Below are 11,955 nucleotides of genomic sequence, written 5' to 3'. Positions count from 1 at the left end.
CTTATAGGTGGCTCAAAAACCTAAAGCCCGGCTCGTTGGCCACATGGAGAGACACGGCCAAAGCTTTCTTGAACAAGTTCATTCCCGAAGACAAATCAACCGAATTAAGGCAGAAAATTTCATCATTTAGGCAAGAAAGGTATGAATCTTTGGGGGAAGCTTGGGACCGGTTTAAAGAGTATGTGAGAGCTTGCCCACACCATGAGTTTGACAAGCAACTTCTCATCAAGTTCTTCTATGATGGTCTTGACGACATACCCAAGCAAAATTTGAATTCCGGATGTGGTGGACATATTAGCAAGGTGCCTCAAGCTCAATTGGAGGACACCATAGAGGAAGTTGTGAGGTACTATTCTACGAGTGGTGGAAGAAAAAGAGGTGAAGAGAGAGCTTCGGGCAAATTCGAGCTTGATCAAGGTTCACTCATGGCTCTTATGGAACAAGTCATTGACAAGAAGCTGGGAAATAGCCAAGGGTCTTCATCTTCCTCCACCAATCAAGTACACTCTTTCTCTTGTGAGAATTGTGGGGGTACCAACCATGATATATCATATTGTGGTGGTCGAGACCCCGAACATGTAGCGGCAATGGGGTACATGAACAATCAACGTGATAATTGGAGAGCCCCCAATGCCAATTATGGTAATAGATTTCAAGATGCAAGTGGCCCAAGCCACAACACGGGTCAAATGGCTCCCTTTCCAAATCCAAATGCTAGCAATCACCCTAGAGCACCATTCAAGCAAGGACCACCCAACCAATTTCAAAATTTCCAACCCAACCCTTCCATGCAAAATGATCCTAATCAACAAATGCTCATGGAAACTCTCAATAGAATCCAATAAAGCCTATCCGCCATGGATCAAAGAATAACCAATAGTGAGCGAAAAGCGGATCAAAGGCATCAAGAGGTCACCGCACATCAAAAGATGATGGATAATCAAGTGGCTCAACTCGCCGAGAGGGTGACCAATCTAGCCAATGAGAAGCTCCCGGGCCAACCTACTACCAACCCGGCTACCACCCATCATATCAAAGCTATCTCTCTTAGGTCCGGAAAGTCTTATGAGGGGCCTAGGAGTGATCAATCGGAGCACAACAAGGAGGGTGAAGAGAAAGTGGTTGAAGAGGTCAATGGAGATAGCCAAGGTCAAATAATTGACAATAGTGTTGAAGGAAGCATTGAGAAGAAGAAGGGTGAAGGTAGTGAAAAGAGCAAGGAAGTTGGGAAAGACAAGCAACCATCAACATCTTATCAACCATCAAGGTTTGAACCACCACCGCCTTATCCCGAGAGGATTGTTGAGAGGAGATTGAATGACAAGTACAACAAGTTTATGGCTATGCTCAAGTCACTTCACATCAACATTCCATTCCTTGAAGCCATGACTCAAATGCCACCCTATGCAAAATTCCTCAAGGAACTCCTCTCCAACAAAAAGAAGCTAAGTGATGAGTGTATCACTCTTCCTCATCAAGTTAGTGCCCTAGTGCAAAGAACCTTGCCTACCAAGAAATGTGATCCGGGAAGCTTCACTCTTCCGGTCAAGATTGGTGATATGGAGACCACGGGTGCACTAGCCGATCTTGGGGCAAGTGTGAGCCTCATGCCACTATCCATTGCAAAGAAGCTCAAGTTCGAGATGATACCTTCAAGAAAGGTGATTCAATTAGCCGACCGGTCCACAAAATTCCCATGCGGTGAGTTAGAAGACGTTCCTATCAAGATTGGGAATTTGTTTGTGCCTTGCAATTTTGTGGTGATGGATATGGAGGAGGACCCTCATACTCCTCTTATCCTTGGAAGAGAGGCACTCAAGACCATGGGAGCGGTCGTCAATTGCAAAGATAATACCATTACATGTGAGGTGGCCAATGAGAAGTACAAGTTTGAATTCTCAAAGACTTTGAAGCAACCTATGGTAGAGAAGATTTGGCGGGTGGACTTGGTGGACTCCGAACTTGATGAATTGGTGAAGTCTCATGAGGTAATTAAAGACAAGGGTGATGAAGACCTCCCATGTGAGGAGGTGGGTGAAGGAGAATCTTTGTGTGCCTTGGAGGTTGAAAGCCTTGAAGGTGAAACTCATCCCGAGACTCAAGGAGCCGTGGATGAGCTCCCATCGATCCAAAGTGAGTCTAAGGAGGAGAGTTCCACGCCTCCTCCCAAGGTAGAACTAAAACCCCTCCCTCCTTCTCTCAAATATGCTTTTTTGGATGATGATTGCTTACATCCTATTATTGTCAATGCTAACCTCGATGACACCTCATTGCAAAAATTAATTGAGATTTTAAAAAAATTTAGGAGTGTTATCGGGTATAGCATTGATGATATTAAGGGGATTAGCCCTAGCTTGTGTATGCATCGCATTCATCTTGAGGATGATCATGCCTCTTCCATTGAACCTCAAAGGCGGTTGAATCCGACTTTGAAGGAAGTGGTTAAGAAGGAAATCCTCAAACTACGTGAAGCGGGGATCATTTATGCTATCTCCGATAGCAAATGGGTGAGCCCGGTTCATGTGGTTCCCAAAAAGGGAGGCATGACCATCATACAAGATGACAAGGGGAATGATATCTCCACCCGCACTGTCACGGGGTGGAGAATGTGCATTGACTATAGGAGGCTTAATAAAGCCACTAGAAAAGATCATTTCCCCTTGCCATTTATCGATCAAATGTTGGAAAGGTTGGTGAAGCATTCACACTATTGTTTTCTTGATGGTTATTCGGGTTTCTTTCAAATCCCAATTCACCCGGATGACCAACATAAAACAACCTTCACTTGTCCATTTGGGACATTTGCCTACCGAAGGATGCCCTTCGGATTGTGCAATGCCCCATCGACTTTCCAACGATGTATGACAGCAATCTTTTATGATATGATCGAAAATGCAATAGAAGTTTTCATGGATGATTTCAGTGTTTGTGGTTCGTCTTTTGACCTATTCTTGCACAATCTCGAAAAGGTTTTAAAGAGGTGTCAAGAGACGAACCTTGTGTTGAATTGGGAAAAGTGCTATTTTATGGTCGAGGAGGGCATTGTCCTCGGGCATAAAGTGTCCATTAATGGTATTGAGGTAGACCCGGCAAAGGTCTCGGCGATAGAAAAGCTACCCCCACCATCATCGGTGACCGGGGTACGTGCCTTCTTGGGGCACGCCGGCTTCTATCGCCGATTTATCAAAGATTTTGCACAAATAGCGAGACCTTTGACGAGTTTACTTCAAAAAGAGGTGGAGTTCAAATTCGATGATGCTTGCACTAAGGCATTTGAAACCTTGAAAAATGCTTTAGTGAATGCGCCTATAGTGCAAGCACCGAATTGGGAACTCCCGTTTGAACTAATGTGTGACGCGAGTGATAATGCAGTTGGAGCAGTCCTTGGGCAAAGGAAAGAAAAGAAATTGAATGTGATCTCTTATGCAAGCCGGACTTTAGATACGGCACAAAAGAATTACACCACCACGGAGAAGGAAATGTTGGCGGTGGTCTTCGCTTTTGACAAGTTTAGACCCTATTTGGTGTGCAACAAGGCCATTGTCTACACCGATCACTCCGCGGTGAAGTATTTAATGAGCAAAAAGGATGCTAAGCCGCGTCTAATCCGATGGGTCCTTCTCTTACAAGAATTTGACATTGAAATACGGGATAAGAAAGGAAGTGAGAACCTAGTGGCTGACCACCTCTCAAGGTTGCCGTTAGACCACCCTTCTTACCTTGACAAAGAGGATCCCATCGATGATGAGCTTCGAGATGACTCTCTTATGGCGATCGTTACCAACACCATCCCTTGGTTCCCTGATATTGCAAATTATTTAGCAAGCGGGGTGGTACCTCATGACTATGATGCTCGACAAAGGAAGAGGTTCTTCAAGGAAGTTAAGAGGTATTTTTGGGATGATCCAAGCTTGTACAAGAAGTGTAGTGACGGTTTGTTCCGGAAATGTGTGGCAAATCATGAGATGGAAGGTATTATGGAACATTGTCATTCACTACCTTGTGGAGGTCATGGAGGTGTCAACAAGACCGTGGCAAGGATCCTAGGTTGCAAGCTTTGGTGGCCAACTATGCGCAAAGATGTTCACAAGTTCATCCTTCGATGTGACCGATGCCAAAGGATGGGAGGAATCACAAAGAGAAATGAAATGCCGCAACAATCAATCTTAGAAGTTGAGCCATTTGATGTATGGGGAGTGGACTTCATGGGTCCGTTTGTCTCCTCATGTGGGAATTTGTATATCCTTGTGGCTGTGGATTATGTGACTAAATGGGTGGAAGCGATACCATCACCCACAAATGACCACAAGGTAGTGTTGAAGTTGCTCAAGAAGATCATCTTTCCTAGATTTGGGGTGCCACGGTGCCTAATTAGTGATGGCGGATCTCATTTCGCCAAGAAACAACTCGAAGAACTTTTGAAGAAATATGGGGTACATCATAAGGTTGGACTCCCTTACCATCCACAAACCCAAGGGCAAGTGGAGGTGTCCAACAGAGAAATTAAGAGTTTGCTCGAGAGGATGGTCAACAAGTCTAGAAAAGATTGGTCCCTAAGACTGGATGATGTACTATGGGCCTTACGGACCGCTTACAAGACACCGATTGGCACCACGCCATATCGACTTGTCTATGGTAAGGGATGCCACCTTCCGGTGGAATTGGAGTACAAGGCATGGTGGGCTGTAAAGGAACTCAACATGGACCTTCACTTGGCCGGAGAAAAGAGGTTACTCAAGCTCAACGAGTTGGAAGAGTTGAGGTATGATGCTTATGAGAGCTCTAGACTCTACAAAGAACAAACCAAGAGGTGGCACGACAAAAGGATTCGAGATCGTGACTTCGAGGTGGGTAACAAGGTTCTTCTCTTCAACTCACGTCTCCGACTCTTTCCCGGGAAGCTCAAGTCTAAATGGGTGGGGCCGTTTACAATCACCAAAGTAACCCCCTATGGCTCGTTCGAATTGGAAAATCATGAAGATGGGAGTCGGTTCATGGTGAATGGGCAACGGATCAAAAGATACTATGATGAAGGAGATATTGGAAAGATCGGTTGCCTAATGCTTGGGACGGTCCACACCGTTCCTCCCCCTTAGCTTTATTGCTCGTGACGTAACGTCAAGCTAGGGATGTTAAACTAGCATGCTTTGTAGTATATTGTGAATATTTGTCTTTGAACTATCTCTTTAGTTACTTTTTGTTTTAAGTACTTTGCAAAAATCCGGAGGATTTTTCCCCAAAGAGGGGATGGTTTATGTTGGTTATCGTTAGCCAAAATGCTATAAACCGAAGGGCACGACCTCTTGGCTCAACCAATCAATGGTTGAGTCGGGTACTTAGGTCGCATCCTATAGAAGTACTAACGATTTTGGTTTGAGTGATATTTGAGTGTTTGCAGGTTTGGGAAATAATGCTTTTAAAGCCAAAAATCCGACAGTCTAGAGCGGGTGCTCTAAACAGAGGGCGGGCGCTCTGCATAATTGGGAATTATTCAGAATACTTGAGGCCAAAATCCGAGAATTTAGAGCGGGCGCTCTGGGTGTAGAGCGGGCGCTCTGATTTTAAGGGGGCTAAGGAAGGAAAATTTCGAGAATTTAGAGCGGGCGCTCTGGGTGTAGAGCGGGCGCTTTGAAGGTCCCTCAGAAATTCTACATTTTTGGTGCTAAAATCCGAGAAGCTAGAGCGGGCGCTCTGGTCAGAGAGCGGGAGCTCTGAGTTTTGGGTGAAAAATTGACTAAGTGTGGGAAAATTGCGCAGCTTTAGAGCGGGCGCCCTGGTCTTAGAGCGGGCGCTTTGATTTTCAACCCAGAAACCTGATTTTTCAGCGAAATGTTAGAGCGGCCGCTCTACCCTTAGAGCGCCCGCTCCGACCCTCATTTCAGACTTTGCGTTTTATCCCCTTTTAATTTTGAGCACCCAAATTCTCACCTCAAACTCCCTATCCCTATCCCTTCTCTCACCTCAAACTCCCTCAACTTCTTCCTCCATAACCAAACCTTCATCTCCTCCAAATCTCCACCTTCCAACTACGAATTCCTCTAAAATTCACAAATTATTCATCCCCTATCTCCAAAAATCATACATCTCCATCAAGAATTCAGCACCTAGTCCGGATTTCATCAAGAATTGAAGCGGGTTCTACCGGGTTCGCGTCGGGCCAAGTCGGGTTCTTCTTCAATTTCAACTCTAGGCTAATTTGTCTCCAATTGTTGGTATAATCCTACTCTTACTAAGTTAATTTTCCCTATTTCTTTGGATATTTGCTTATTAAGGTTGGCTTAATTGGAGAATTGATGGTGAATGAATGGGTTTTGTGTTTTATGTGGTGAAAATTTGTTGTGAATTGTAGTGTGTTGTTTGTTGTGGTGCTTTGGCAAGGGAAAATTATTGTGGATTTTTGCTAGGTTTTGGTTTGTAGAAAGTTTTGGTTTTAGAATTGGTGGTTGTGCAAAGTTTTGGAGAGTTTTGTTTTTGTGGTCATTGTGTAGAATTGTTGGAAATTGTTGGGTTGTTGTGGTGTGTTGCTTTGGAAAATTTCTATATTGTTGTTGTAAGAAATGGCTGGTGGTTCAAAGAGGCAAAGAGCCGAACCAAGGAGTGGTAATGTAGGAGAAAGTAGTGGTGCCGGTAGTAGTGGTGGGCATGCTCAACCCACTCAATTCAACATTACCCTGCCACATGCGGCCCAAAGGACCAAATTGGCCGCATTGGATAGGAGGGCAATTAATCCAACTCTCTTCTATTCCCAACACGACTGTTATATGATTGGAATAGACGAGAAGGTTAGGGAGCTTGCAGTGAATCTGGGGTTTGATGCGTTCTTGGATTGTAGATTGCCAAATGATTACATCACCGCAGATACTTCCTACTACTACCCCACCCAACCGCCTCTAACTTACCGCCCCCTAACATTGGAGTTTCTTGCTAGCTTCGAGTTAAATCAAGAAGAGGGTATGGAAGGCATTGATGCATTCAAAGTAAAATTCCGGTTGTTCAACAAAGGCCGCCACATTACCCTCCGTGCTTTCAATGAACTATTTGGTTGGGACCCAAATGCTCGAATCTTGGATACCTCCGGACTTGACGGTCAAGGTTATATAGAGGGGTACAGTCCGCAAGAATTTTGGGCCCGAATCACGAGTGGGGCTAGAGAATTCCAATCAAACTCTTCCAAGGCCTCAGAGATCCACCATGCCGCCTTACGGTACTTTCACCGGATGCTTGCATATATTTTCTTCTCCAGAAAAGATCTAGGTAAAATGAGCGATCAAGAGTTATATCTTCTTTGGAGAGCTACCGAGGGTGCGCTTCTTTACCCACCTGCCACCCCGGAGCACAAGATCAATCTAGGGTATCTGTTTGCCAAGAGATGTAAGGCAATAAGGGACTCCCCCCTCTTGACTGGTCCTATCTTTATGGGAGGGATGGTCACGTATATCGCCTTCAAGTACAGATACAAGACCCAGCTGCAGCAGATGGAGAGCTTGAACATGGCAGCCGAATTGAACATAGAGAAGATGAAAAGAATGCAATTCATTTCGGATTCCACGGGAGTCACGGGTAAGGCCTTCATTTGGCGGATCCGAGACGTCCCTTGGTGCTACATGCCATGTCCGTTCATGATGAATCCGCCCCCGGGAAATGAGTTACCATGGCAAGTCCCTATGGAGCAAATTCACGAGAATGACCTCTCCCAGCCCGAGATTGATCATAGAAATGAAATCAGGCAAGCGAGGCGGCAACAACAACAATTCCAGCAACATCAAGAGCAACAGCAGCAACAGTTTCAGCAGCAGCAACAAGAGCAATTTCAACAATTTATTTCTCAGGCACAGCAGCATCTTCAGCAGCCCCCCCAGTTCTCGGGGGGAGGTGAGCCCTCTTCCTCTTCTGCATTTAATATTGAGCAAGCTTTCGCTAGCCTCACTCTGGAAGTTAGGAACCTTGCTCAAGCCCGGCCTAGGGAAAGAGAGGAGGCCCCTGCTCAGTCTCCTGGTCCCACTTTTGATATTTATCAAAACCATATTTATGATTACCATGTGGACCAGGGACATTTTAGCCCATGTGTCAACTACCCCTACTACCCTCCGCAGCACGGGCCTGTCCCGAATTGGGAGCCCCCTCAGGTAGATGACAATGGGAACCCCATTCCTCGTACCGGCGGCCAATACCCCTATTGGCAAGGCCCCGGTACCCTGCATGACCCTCCCCACTCCTTCCCCCCCTACAACTACCAGCGCCCAGGTGGGTGTGATTACCTCGGTGATCCCGCCTATCCTTATCAGGGCGACGGCTTTCCCCCCGGTTATTACGGTGGGTGGGAGCCATATGGGCCGCCATGCGATGTTGATTATGATTGGGCGCCCCCTGTAGTTGTAGAGGGAGAGGAAGAGGAAGACTCTGAGGAATAGATGATCATTTCTTTTGACCTCCCCCCCCCACCCTTGACTATTACATGTTTTATCGCACCGAGACGGTGCCTGGTTTTAGTTGGGGGGGTGCCTTAGCATTTTCATATCTAGGGGAAAATGAAAAGATCATTTTGGGGATGAGCAGCCTTTCCTATGCTTGCTTGTGCTTAATAATCTGTTGGCTTGTATCTGTTGGTTTGTATTATACATGATCACTTTTCCTTTTTCTTCTTTATTTTGTTTTCTAATCTTTTTGCTTTGGAGTTCTGGTATTTCTCACTTTTTGGCAGGTTGTATACTACTTTTGGAAGGAGCCAAGGTTGGTTGACTTGGAACCCATCATTCTTTTTATGTTTTGGATTGGCATGGCTCCGGTGAGATCTTTCCAAACTCTCTTCTATTTATTTTATCTTGCTTAGTTCCTAGGAGCGGAGTTAGGATTAAGTTGATTGATTCATGGATGTTTGCATACTTGGAATTGTGTACTGAGAATTGTGTGAATTGATGCTTTCATTCTTGAGTTCCTCTTCTATCCTTCTATTCCTTCCTTTTTATTTTTGTTGAAGAGTAGCAACGGGGCGAGGTTCACACCTCGTGAGAGGCGCCCGGTGGTGTGCCTCAGTCGTATGCAACCAAAAATATCACAACTAAGCTAACTGCAAATAAACGTAGTTAGGGAAGTCGAGTTCGAATCCACAGGGAAAAAGGGACTAATAACTGGAAACCTAAGTGGAAATACTCTAGGACGGTAGTAACCTAAGTAACGAGGGGGGTTTTCACGAGCAATGATGATAAATGAACTAAGTAAGAACAACGAACGTAATGAATAGGTAATCAATGAGAAGAACGGTCTTGGTTATGCGAAATCCACTAATGAACATACAAATTGATCATAGAAGTCTCCTCAATCAAGCTCTATTGAACACCTTGTTGTAGAATTCCTAGATTCTAAATTCTCATAAATAGTTAGAAATAGCAAAGCGCTCCTTTCTAACCCTTTCCAATGCACAATTCAAGACAAGCGCTCTAAATTATCCACAAGAAGAAAATAAACGGAGAAATCAACAAGGATTGAATAAATTAACACAAGCGGTCTAATTTCTTCAATAATATTATTCCCTCTTCAAGTTATCAACCAAAAGCATGCATCAATAACCTAAAGTTGCTACTTTGGAAAGATTAATTAGATGCAAGCGAATCCAATAATTCTAACCTAGCAATTGATTAAAGCAAATCATGAAATTAATTCAAGGAACAATATATATTCAATAGATATTAAGAGAAGAAAGATCTCACAATTCGTAGCTAAAAGCTTCAATCTTTAACCAAGAATCCGGAAGATTAAGCTTCCATGGATTCTAATTCCAAAACAAAGAATTCTGAAAATTCCAAGAAAACCCTAGAAAGCTTTTTTTTCTCAAAACTTAATTCTCCTTTTTCTAACTTCAAACTTAATTAAAACTAAGCTATTTATATGTTTCTATATTTTAATAACATAACACAATAATAATAATAAAATAATATCCAAAACACGAGCCAAAACAAAGCCAAATTGCTGAAAATTAACCAAAACAACCCGAATTTCTGCCAGAGCCGCTGCCAGCTGCTCTGGACCCGCTGGCAGCTGCTCTGGCAGCCCCTCACTCTGGTATACCCGCTGCCAGCGGCTCTGGCCAGCTGCCAGCGGCCCTGGCAGCGGTTCCTGCTGTTTTCGCCTTCTTTCCTTGCTTCTTCTTCTTGCTTTGCTTCACCTTTTCCTCAAGCTTTCTTCCTTGCTCTTCCATGCTCCATCACAAACTCTCAAATCACGAGCCAAGGTCCATCCTTCTTACATAACTCTTCATTGGTTCCCGAGCTCACTCACTCACTTATACTCATAAATCCCGCCTTTTGCACATAAGTGAGATCACAGCCCAAACTCACAAAAGCTAACAAAAGTACATATAAAGCATCAAAAACACACCCTAAAATGCTTCTCTCAACCCATGATAAGAAGGCTTATCACCCGGCTTTATGCCTAGGAGGACGTGCATTCAATTCACGTACCTTCTACCGCCCCCACTTATGGAATTTATTCCAAACGAAGTCCTACTTCTCTTGTTGCTCTTCAATGTTTTCTTTTTCTTTTTCTTTCTCTTAGTGTTATCCAAGGCAAGTGTTAAAACTTTGTTTTGTGTTTGGCTGAATTAGTAGCTACAATGTATGAACATATATGAGTTGGTTCCTTGGTTTGATAGGTTTACAAGGTCTTTAATGTTTTGGTTGAAAATCACATAGCTTCATTGCTCAAATGACTCCTATTGGACATATCTTGGGCTATTTAGGCCTTGATCCCTTTTGTCCTCGGTTTGTGGTTGTTGGGCGTAGCTCATCTTGTGAATGAAAGCTAGGTGGCTAGAAATTTGGAGACTTAGTGTTTTGCTACTTGATCTAAAACTCGCTCCATTTGACTCTTGAGACTGCGACCGAATCGACTCATAGGATGATAAAGGCATTCATTTCGGGATAAGGGCATAATTTTTCGTTTCTTTTTAGATCCTTTTTTTATTTCCTAGGACACCTTTACTTTCAAATTTCAGGTTTTTGGGTTTACATTCACCTTTTGCGTACCCCCTTGAGCCTTCCACTTTTTGTCTACCCGCATTACAAGCCTTATGAACCTAATTTTATTTTCACCTTTATAGAAATGAGTGAAACTCGAGCTTGGCTTTGTATCTAAGTTAAAAGTTTGGCATAGTGGATGTCTATAATGTAAATTGCAAGGGACGTGTTTGTTTCCCCAATTAAATCTTTTGGTATAAAAAAAAAAAAAAAAAAAAAAAAAAAAAAAGTTGGAATAAGAATGCATAAGTAAGGCATCGATCTTGTATATAGTTTAGAGTTAGTTGGGGGGTATAATACCCACCAACTAAGGTTAGTTGGCCTTGGTTTTGCTCGATTCATTAATGTTTCACTCTTAGGAGCTTACACCACCAGCCAGAATTTTTTTTTTTTAACCCTTACCCCAAGCCATTTCATTGCACCTTAAAAGCCCTTTGGACCTTGAGTGATTGAGTCAATGTCGGTGGAGAGAGTCATGGGTCGAGCTTTTAGATTGGATTTGCATTTACTAAGTTAGGGCAATCCTACCTTGCCCACCTCCTTGTTGTTCTCCTAATTCTCTTGTGGAATTCGAGACGACTAGCCGCCTAGTGTACATGATCGAGATGAGGAAGGTTGCCTTGGTGAGGGACAATTGGAGGATAGGATCTTTATAGTCCAAGCTTTTGAGCATGAGCTATGTGGCCTTCAACCAGGAGCATTAGCTAGCTTGTCCACCTATCTTGTCAAGAAGCTTGCGCATCCTTGTGATTGCATTGTAGTGAAAGTTCAACCATTCATGTTTGTGTTTCTTTCCCTTTTTATTTTTCTATTTTTCTATTTGTCTCTAAAAACCTTGCCTTGATTTAGTGCGAAGTTGTGGGTTAATCTCTCTCGAAAACCCTCACGAGAGCATACTCGTCCTCCTAAGTGACTTGGGGGTTTAAATGGCTTGTCGTTTACG

Source organism: Chenopodium quinoa, unplaced genomic scaffold (assembly GCF_001683475.1).
Source record: "Chenopodium quinoa cultivar QQ74 unplaced genomic scaffold, ASM168347v1, whole genome shotgun sequence".
Lineage (NCBI taxonomy): Eukaryota > Viridiplantae > Streptophyta > Magnoliopsida > Caryophyllales > Amaranthaceae > Chenopodium > Chenopodium quinoa.
Note: the sequence above shows the minus strand (reverse complement) of the source record.